The sequence below is a fragment of the Petaurus breviceps genome, unplaced genomic scaffold (assembly GCF_028583685.1).
Source record: "Petaurus breviceps papuanus isolate PSGF00001 unplaced genomic scaffold, PetGlider_PUasm1.0 186, whole genome shotgun sequence".
NCBI classification, from domain to species: domain Eukaryota; kingdom Metazoa; phylum Chordata; class Mammalia; order Diprotodontia; family Petauridae; genus Petaurus; species Petaurus breviceps.
The window spans coordinates 9,212,370-9,223,571 of record NW_027185798.1 but is presented as its reverse complement, the minus strand read 5'-3'; positions in this window follow the sequence as shown (position 1 = coordinate 9,223,571).

The window sequence follows — 11,202 nt, the reverse complement described above, 5'->3', positions numbered from 1 at the left end:
CAGGCTGGAGGGGAAGAAGGGAGGGCGTGTCAGGGGGGGGAGGGGGGGGGGACCGGGGGGGGGGGGGGGGGGGTGGGGGGGGGGTTTCTTCCCAACCCCAAGGTAAACCACTGAGGGGGAGGGGGACAGTCCACATTCCTCAGCCCAGGCACCTGGGACAGGCAGAAAGCGAATTCCAGCACTGGTCCCCTGACTCAAGGTCCCCGTTGCTGGTGGCCCCTTAGCCTCAGATCCAGTGCCTTGGGGGAGGCGGGGCATGGGGGGTGCCGCTACTCATTGGGAGGGTGTATGCAGTCCAGTGAGAGATTGGACCTCAGGACTGTCTCTCTACTCTGAGTCAGCCGAATGAAGTCATTCCCGAGGGGGCCCCTGCTGCCTCCCACGACCTTGTCTGGGCCTGTCTGTCCTCTTTCCTCCTGACACCCCCCTCCCTCACCCTTCTATTCCTTCCTTGTTTTCCCTTTTCTTCTCCTTCTATAAGACACCCCCACCCCCACCCAGGGTGTCAGTCCCTTCTGCCTCCTCTCCATCTACCACTCCCCTTTCCCCCCCTCCCTTCTTTTCCCACCCCCCCCCCCCCCCCCCCCCCCCCCCCCCTCCCCTTTCCTCCCCCCCCCCCCCCTGACACGCCCTCCCTTCTTCCCCTCCAGCCTGGCAATTCACTGCGATCTTGAATCGCACCCTCAGGCCCATCCAGGAGCTTGGGAGACTCTAGGCAGGAAACCCTTATCTGACTCTCTGCCTGATTTACTAGTCCCTCTACAATCTGGCCCCACCCTCCTAATCCACCCTTATTTCCCCATCCTCACCACTGACACGCCCTCCCTTCTTCCCCTCCAGCCTGGCACGTCTCCCCACTGTCCCCTGCCCACACCTCACTCTTTCCCACTTTGCCACCTTTTTACCTCTGGCCCTCCTGGAATGTCCTCTAGCTAACCAAAGCTTAGCTGTCTGGCTGTCAAGGCCCTCCTTGCTCAGTCTTTCCTCCTCCGTGAAGCCCTCCCAGACTAGTCCAGCCCGCCCGGATTTCTCTTTTTCCAGTCTTCTCCTATACACATAATTATATATTCTAACTTAGACTGATGTCTGTTGTTTCAGGTGGTGTGGTACTGTGGCTAGAGGGCTGGACCTTTGAGTCCTGAAGACTTGAGTTTGAATCTTACTTCAAACACTTTCTCTCTGTGTGATTCTGTTTCCTTATCTGTCTGTGGTAAAGAGCCTCCCAGAATTTTTGCAAACCTTAAAAGTGCTATATAAATGCTAGCTGTTATTGTTATGAATCTTGCTTCCCCCACTAGTCTGTGAGCTCCCAGAAGACAAGGTCTTCTCTTCCTGTTCTTCCCAGAGCATAGCCAACCACCGATGGCATCCAGCAGGGGTCTCAAGGGCCAAACCCCAGCCTGGGTTACCAAAAGAGTTTTTAAGGAGTCTCTCAAGCCTGAGAGACAAAGAATCCTGGTATAAGCCTGCACCCCAAGAGGCACTTGGCATTGCTCTCGGTCTCAGGACATACATTGGCAGTGTGGTATGCCAATTGGGACTGCCTCATTCTGCTGTGCCGACTGAGGCTAAATGTCCCCAGCCCCTACAATGAGAACAGAAATCAATCAGCAAGCATGCATGAAGGGCCTACTATGTATCAGAAACCTATGCCAAGCCCATGGATACCGAGGCAAAAATGAAACCATCCTTTCCCTCATGGAGCTTGCATCCTAAAGGGAAAAGATGCTGCTGAGGGGCCTTGAGTTAGACCTTGAAGAGGAGGTCACATCGGAAGAGGAGGGGTTATTATCACCAGGGGGCACGTACCACTGGGCAGTCCCCACCTCTGAGATGGTGAAACAGCAGCCATCATTTCAGGCACACCCAGAATTACAGGCACTGAAGAGTGATGTAGAAGAGAGCTGCTGTTCTAGGGAAGGAGCCTTGGTTCTAGCTGTGTGACCTTGGAACAGTCCCTTGCCTTCTCTAGACCAATGTTTTCTCAAACGAGGGCGTTGGAGCTGCTTATTTCTAAGGTTCCTTTCAGCTGACAATCTAGGGCTCTTTAAAAAAAGTGAGGCTGGAAAACACACACACACATTCACACTCTTCCATCCTCTGGAAGCCGGCCCCTATCACTGAATGTCCAGGGGGCACAGACCACTGATGAAAGAGACTAAGGCACCCTGATCTCTGTCAGTACCCCCCTGCTTACCAGCCAAGCGGTCGGCATGAGCATTTGTCTATTGCTAATTCCTAGACCTAGTAAGGACCCCAGAAGTGGAACTGAGGCCTAGGGAAAGCCTTGCCCAACTCACATTGGGGCTGAGCATTAAAAGCAGGATTTGAACCCAGGTCCTCCAGATCCATAACTTCACTGAGCCCCCCACCCTCCCATTGCCACCCCAGCCTGACCCTTAGGAAAGAGGAAAAGGTTTACAAGCCAGGAATGTTGGCAGGGAAACAGGATGGAGTATCTGCCAAGCCCCCTCAAAGCCAACGCTCACTGGAGACACCTCCGGACAGGAGATGGAGCCATCCTCTTCAGACTCTGTTAAGGCTCAGAAGGTGTCAGGCTGGTGGGAACCCCAGGGAGGGGAGACAGGAGGGAGAGATTCAGCCAACAAAGGATCCAGTAACCTGGAAGTGTGCTGTAGGAACAGTTCACCCATGGTGAGCCTTGGACATGTGTGCCGCACTGCCCTCTGCAGGTGAGAATCCAGCCTGCAAGAAGGAGGGAGAAGAGAAAGGGGACCACTGAACTTGGGCTGGACAGTGAACGAAATCACTGGAACAGTAACAGCGGTAATCATAACAATAGCAAGAACTCTCACTTCTGTGGTGCTTTAATACTTAGGAAACGTTTCTTCCTCCAAACCCTGCGACGAGTCAGAATAAATTATTAATAGATTCCGAGTCAAAAGTGGGGGTTCAAATCCTGGAACTGCTGCTTCACATGGTCATGGGGGAGGAACTTTGACCTGTCTGTGCCTCCATTTCCTTATCTGCAAAATGGGGGGATTGGACTAACTCAGGGGTTCTTAACATTTGGGGTATGGCGGACTCCTTTGGACAGCTGGGAAACCTCAGGGCCCCTTTTCAGAAGAGTGGTTTTAGATGCATATAATTGAATTACAAAGGACTCCAATTATAGCGAAATGGCATTAGCAAATCTTAAAAAAAAACAACCAAGTTCTCAGATCTCAAGTGAAGAATCCCTGGGTTTCTGGGGTCCCTTTCAGCTCTAAATCAGATTCCCTGTTGGTAGTATAATTACCCCCCTAAGTAATTTGATGTAGGAATGCCAGTTAAGGCCTATGAGATAATGATTCTAGAGCTGGAAGGGGCCTCAGAGGTCATTGGCTTCTAGAACTATCATCCAACCCCTTCATTTTACAAATGGGGAAACTGAGGTCCAGAGAAATTATGTGACCCCATAGGATTGTAGGACCAGAGATTCAGAGCTGGAAGAAACATCAAAGGTCATCTAGTCCAGCCTCCCCATTTTACAGATGAAGAAACTGAGACCTGGAGAGATGAAGTTACTTGTCCAGTATTGCCCAGGTGTCCTTTTTATACAAACCACTGAATGTGTTCTTTGCAGTAAAATGTATGTTTTGGATCTCTAGTCTCTTATTTTTGGAGAGCCCCATTCCCTGGGCAGTCTTGCAGCTCAGAATATTGAACGTTGGGCCAAACAGCACAAAGGTAAAGGCTCAGGGTGTGTACATTGCCTCTGCCAACTGGAAATCACCTTGGAAGCAGGAATCAGAGTCATTTTAACCTGTGTCTAATGTCATACAGTAAAAAGTAGTGGTGGTGGTGGTGGTGGTGGAAGCAGTGGCAGCAGCAGCAGCAGCAGTAGTGGTAGTGGTAGTAGTAAGAGTAGTAAATAGTAGAGTCAGGATCTGAGCTTGGGTACAGGGCTTCCAACCCATGACTCCAAGTTCAGTGATTTATCTATTGTACTCTGCTGGGCCAAGCTCCACACAAGAATCCTCACCATCAATGGCATTGATGGGTTGGGACAGATCAAAGATTTCACTACATTATCCTTCTTCCAAAATCCCCTATCCCTATCTTAAGGACCCACTGTCTCCCCGATTTGTAGCTTCAAAGTCTTCCTCCCCTCCTCACTCTCTCTCACCCCCAGATCTTGTTCTTTCTATCTAAACAACCCCAAAGACATCTTTTCTTCCTTTCCACTCAAACAGCTCCTTCTCTGGCTCAGACCTTTGTGGCCTCTCTCCTGGACTATTGCAATGGACTCCTAACTGGGCTCCCTATCTACAGGCCTCCCCTTTCCAACTCATTCTTTGCCCAGCTGCCAAAGTGATTTCCTTAAAACACAGATCTGACTACCACTCCCCTGCTTAATAAACTTCTGTGACTCCCTATTACCTCTAGGACCAAATATTATTTCATCTTTGTCTCATCTTATTAAAATTTCTGCTTACTTTGCACATCTTATGGTCTATATAATTATTGGTATAGAAGCAGATATAATTTGTAAATAAGGAACTATCTACATATTGGGAGTGTAAGCTCAAAAATGTTTTTAGTGACAGCTAGGTGGCCCAGTGTGGACTTGGAAAGACCAGAATTAGACACGAGCTCTGTGACTGTGAGAAAGTCACCTCACTGCTATCTGCCTCAGTTTCCCCATTTGTAAAATGGAGATAATAATAGTACCTACCTTCTAGGGTTGTTGTGAGAATAAAATGAGTTAATATTTGTAAAGCACTTCCCAAATCTTAAAATCTTCTATGAATGCAGACTATTATTAGTGTTAAATGATCTAAAAAAAAGTTTGGATGTTACTTATACAAATGATCTCCAAGGTCTCTTCCAACTCTGAGGTATTTTGTTTGGAGAGACACCCATTTGAAGAGACACCCAGTATCTCATTTGAAGAAGCACTAATTACCTAGCTAGGTGTCACAGTGGATAGAATGCTCAGCCTGGATTCAGAAACTTCTGAGTTCAAATCCAGGCTCAGACATTTAGTGACTGTGTGACTCTGAGCAAGTCACTTCACTGCTGCCTGCCTAATTTCCCCATTTTTAAAATGGGGGATAATAATAGCACTTATCCCCAGGATGGTTGTGAGGCTCAGATGAGATAATTGTAAAGCCCTTAGCACAATGCCTGGCACATAGTAAGAGCTATGTAAATATCACTGCTGCTGCTGCTGCTGCTGCTGCTGCCGCCACAGCTGCTGCTATATGCAAAACACCCTGGTGGCCACCTTATATTCAAGGTGCTTAGAATTTATTGGGGAATACAATGTAACTACAGCAGTAAATCCACAGTAATATGAAGGGCAAGGAGAGAAGGAAACAAATATTTATTAACCAACTACTATGTATACCTGTGCTAACCCTAACCCTGTGCTAAGCTTTCACAAATATGATCTCATTTGATCCTTACAACCATTCTCGGAGGTAGTTGCTATTGTTATCTCTATTTTACAGATGAGGAAACTGAGGCAGCCAGAGGGAGAAGACATTACCAAGCAGGGGAAAGGGGAAGGCTTTCAGAGGAGGTGGTGCCACCTAAGCTGAGCTGGAGGAGTCTGAGCAAAAATTCTGAGAAGTAGAAGAGAGGAGGGAATGTATTAGCAGCCTGGGGCAATGGCTCATGAAAATACCAGCAGAGGTGACCCATGCCTGTGGAATTCAGGGACAGCTAGCAGTCCAGTTTGGGCAAAATATTGAAAGTAACAGGGAGTGGAATGTCTGGAGAGGTTCATAGGTTCGTGTTAAGACCTGGAAATAACTTTTAAAGTCACTGACTCCAATTGCCTCATTTTCAGATGAGGAAACTGAGACCCAGAGACATACTCAAGGTCACACCAGGAGTGAATGCCAGAGCTACAGTTCAAACGCAGGGCTCCAACTCTAAATTTTCTGCTCTATTTCCTGTCCCACACTGCCTCTAGGATCCAGGTTGGGGAGGGCTTTCCCTCAATGGGGGGTTGGACTCTATGACCTCTAAGAACCCTTCCAGCTCCAATTCTATGATCCTATGACATAGATAGGCATGGTAGCCTGGGAAAGGAGTTTTAGTCTAGACAGTGACAACAATGGTGAGTAGACATTGGGCCCTAGGTTAGCATAGACTCTTCAGAGGCAATGGTGCTATTGAAATGGTTATTGTTCTTAGAATAAGAAGAGAGGGAAAGCAAGGAGGCCGGAGTGCTTGCTCACTGGGCAGGACAGATATCAAGATGTCCATACTGGATAGAACCAGATGTCCCAATGGCTCACTGTCTGGGTTATGAAGAATGTCCTAGGGCTAGCCCAATAGAGTGGGCTGATGTGAGTTTTCACTCTTTCATCCACCGACATGCACAGCTCATCCCTAGGGTAGAATTACAAAGATGAAAGAATTAACTCACCTAGAGATGGGGAAGGATGATCTCAGAGGTCTGAGTCAAAAGAGGAAAAGGTCATTTCTCTACCCACAATGGGTAGGCCCTGGCATCCTGATGGCTATCCAGATGAACACACCTAAAGTATTTTATTTTATTTTTTCATTTTTCCTTTATTTAATAATATTTAGTTTTTTCCAGTTATGTGTAAAGATAGTTTTAAACATTCACTTTTATAAGATTTTGAGTTGCAAATTTTTTTCTCTCTGTCCTCTTCCCCCTTTCCAAGATGGCATGCAATCTGATACAAACTATGTATGTACAATCCTATTAGACATCTCCACATTAGTCATGTTGTGAAGGAAGAATCAGAACAAAAGGGGAAAACCACAAGAAAGAAAAAAAGAGCAAATTGTCTGCTTCGATCTGCATTCAGACACCATAGTTCTTTCTCTGTCTTTGGACAGCATTTTCCCTCATGAGTCTTTTGGAATTGTCTTAGATCATTGTATTGCTGAGAAGAGCTAAGTCTGTCAAAGTTGGTCATTGCACAGTGTTGCTGTTACTTTGTACAGTTTCTCCTGGTTCTGCTCACTTCACTCGGCATCAGTTCATACAGGTCTTTCCAGCTTTTTCTGAAATCTGCCTGTTCATCATTTCTTATAGGACAATAGTATTCCATTCCATTCATATACTACACCTTCTTCAACCTTCCCCAATTGATGGGCATCCCCTCAATGTCCAATTCTTTGCCACCACAAAAAGAGCTGCTATAAATATTTTTTGTACATGTGGGTTCTTTTCCCTTTTTTTATGATCTCAACCCAAAGTATTTTCAAGGCAACATTTCAAGAGGGAGAGAGTTCAATAACTGGGAGGGATTTATGTGGTATGAAGCAAACTTGTGAAGCATTACATATATTTCTCACTCTCCTCTGCTGACTCTTCATCCATGTTCCGCTCCCTAACCATGGGTGTTCCTCGAGGCTGTGTCCTGGGACTTCTCTTTTCTCTCTAGCCTTTCTCACTTGCCCATGTCATTAGATCTCAGGAGTTCACCTTTCATCTCTATGCTGATGATTCTCAAATAGATGGATCTAGTCCTAGGCTCTCTCCTGAGCTCCAGTGCCACATTAGCCACTACTTATTTGACACTGGAACTGGACATATTGTAGGCATGTCAAACTCATCATGTCCAAAGCAGAACACTTGAATCTTTCCCTAAAACCCTTCCCTTTTCTGGTTGAGGTCACTATCAGATTTTCCACCAAAATGTCATTGACCCCTCACTCTCACTCATACACTTCTCCGAATTTATTGCCAAATCTTGCCATTCCTAGCTTCACAACATCTCTTCAATACATATTCTTTTCTTCAACGATACAGTCCCTACCATGGTTCAGACCTCCATCAGCTCTTGCTTGGAATATTCAATTGGTCTCTATTCTTCATGTATCTCTCCACTCCAGTCCATCTTCCACTCAACTGTCAAAGTGACCTTCCTAAAGCACATGTCTAAACCATATTTCTCCCTTTCTCCTCCCACACACACTCAATAAACTCTGGTGACTCCATATTATCTCCAGGATCAAGTAGAAAGTTCTCTGGAATGAAAGATTCTTTACAACCTGGCCCCATCTTATCCTTCTGGTCTTCTTATATTTTATTCCCCTACAAGAACTCCATGATCCAGAGACACTGGCCCCGTTCAAATGGAATGAAATGTAGACTTTAGAGTACCAGCAAGTGATATCAGCTACCTGTCATTCAATCCTTTTAGAAATGTATAGCAGAGTAGGGAACCCTAACTGAGAGGTCTGCTCAAGCTCCCCTGTTCCTTATTATTTTTTAAATCTTTTCTTCTGAGTACCTGTAGCAGCAACCACACTGGCACCCCCAGGATGGCTGCTAGCACAGGTTCTTAGATCTTCTTTTCTAAGAAAGATAGCTGTTTAAGTGGTCAACAATCTTTTTAAAATTACATTCACTATTTCAGGGGAAAAGTCAGAACCCTGAACTTCAGAGAAAATAAAGAGAAAATACAAGTAGAGAAATAAAGACCAACAGACAGGGCTCTGACTGCCTGAATCAGCTATACACTTTACATACATCCCTAGATCTAGAAAGCCTTTATATCTGAGGGTTCAGGGAGCTCTGAACATATCTCAGAATCTCAACCAGGGAATCACAAGATCCTTCTCATAAGTGAGCCCCCAAAGCAAAATACCAACTCAGAGTATATATACACTTCTGAGAGCCTAATTCGAAATTAGCAAAAGGTGTGAAAACCTTCCTACAAGCAAGCCTCCCCTCAGCAAGCTTCCCTTAATGGGCTCCCGGTGAGGCCTATTAACGGGAGAGCAAGATCTTAAATCCCACATTATATCGTTACACTATCTCCCTCATATATATTGGATTTTGTGTTTTAAAGTAAGTGTTGATTGATACCTTCTATTTCTTACGTTATCTTAGTTATCTCAAGAGTCCTTCCCCTTCCCAAAGAGCCATCCCACAGAACAAATCGTATGTTTTTAGAGAAGAAAAAAGTCACCACAACTGATCATTATTCGTCGTTTTATTGTTCTTCAGTCATTTTTCAGTCCTGTCTGTTTGTCACCTCATTTGGGATTTTCTCAGCAAAGATACTGGAGCGGTTTGAACGAACATGAGTCTTCCTGACTCCAGGTCCAGCACTCTATATACTGTATCCCTTGGTCAATACGTTGAAAAAGTCCAAAAATCTCTACACTTTGTAACACTTGTGGACCTCCATGAAGGCTTAGCCTGGGGGTGTCTTCTGAGTTTTCTTCATTTGGGTACTGTTTGGTCTTTCTAATTTTGTTACATTTACATTTTATTTTTTGGTGTATTGTGCTTTTCAATTACATCGTTGTATATTGTTTTCTTGACTGCTGACTTTACTCTTCATCAGTTCATAGAGATTCCAGGTTTCTCGGCTTTTATCACACATTATGACACACTAATATTCCATTACATTCATATGTCATATATTTAGACCCAGTCAATGGGCATTTACTTTTTTTTTTCTAATTCTTAGCTATCACAAAAAGTACTGCTCTGAAAGTTCTGGTATACAGGAGACTTTCTTCTTATTAATGGCTTTTTTGGGGTATAAGCCCAGTAATGGAGTCTCAAATTCAACTGGTATGGACATTTAAATCACTTTACTTGCATAATTCCAAATTGTTTTCTGAAATGGTTGTACCATTTCATAGTTCTACTAAGAGTGTATTGGTCTCTACCATTCCACATCCCCTTCAACATTGGCTACTGCCATTTATTATCTTTTTTTTTTTTGCCAATTTGCCAATTTGCAGGGAAAATCTTGGAGTTATTTTTATGTACATTTTTAGTCATTTGGAGCATTCTTTCATTGCATACATTGCAATTCTTCTTTTGAGAATTATTCATATTATTTGATCATTTATCTGTTGGGGAATGGCTATAAGTCATTTATATATGTATGTATGTGTATCTATATCTATTTATCTGTGTGTGTTTCTATATCTTGGATAACAAACCCTTATCAAAGAAATGTGATATTTCTCCCCATTTGACCACTTCTTATCCTTTAACTAATGTTGTCTGGTCAGAAACTTTTCAGTTTCAATTAATCAAAGTTATCTATTTTCTTTTTTAAAATTGCCTTTTTCTCTCATTTGGTTAAGAACACATCTATTTATAGAAGAGAAAGGTATGTGATCTTTATTCTAATTTTTAAAAATAGTATGATCTTTAATATTAAAGTCACATATCCATGTAAAATGTATTGTGAAATATGGTATAAGATGTTGATCTAAGTTCAGTTTCTTCCAGACTACTTTCCAGTTTTTATTTTTATCAAATGGGGAGTTATTCCCTAGGTAGTTTATGTTTTCCACTTTATCAAACCCTGGGTTATTGAGTTCTGCTGTTTCTGAATCTCTCTTGTCTAGTCTGTTTCATTGATCTATCTCTCTATTCTTTGCCCAGCACAAAATAGTTTTGATGACTGATGCTTTATGATAGGTTAAGGTTTGGAAGTGCTATTGTCCCTTCATTTCTACTTCTTTTCATTCTATTGATTTTCTAGATCTTTTGTTTTTCCAGATGAATTAAAAAAAAACATATTTTATCAAATTCTATTACAGTATTCCCTTGGATTGGTATAGCATTAAAAGTGTAAATTAATTTGTAGTATGTGATTTTTGCCTATCATTGAATATTTCTCCAGCTATTTAGCTTGTTCTTTATTTCTTTAAGGAGTACTTTGTAATTGAGTCTATACAAGTCTTTCTGTTGCACTTTGGTAGAACAATCTCCAGATACCTTATGCCTTTTGGACTTATTTGGAATGGAATTTCCCTTTTTATCATCGCTGCTTGTATTTTGTTATTATTTCATAGAAATGTTTTTAAACTTTGAGAATTTATTTTGTAACCACAAATTTGCTGAAACAATTGTCTCAATCAGTATCTTTGCTGAATCTCTAGGATTTTCCAAATAAACCACATGTCATCAGTAAATAGGGATAGTTTCATCTCCTCTTTACTAATATTTATGCCTTTGATTTCTTTTTCTTATCTTATTGCTGTTCCTAGTATTTCCAGACCTATATTAAATAATATAATGGATAATAGACATCTTTGTTTCAATTCTGTATTTAATGAAAAAGGTTCTAGTGTGTTTCCATTGCATGTGATGCTTACTTTTGGTTTTAGCCAGATGCTTATGATATTTAAAATGGTTCCTTTATACCTCTGATTTGTAGGGTTTTTTTGCATAAAAGAATATTGTACTTTGTTAGAGGCTTTTTCTGCATCTACTGAGATGATTGTGTGGTTTGG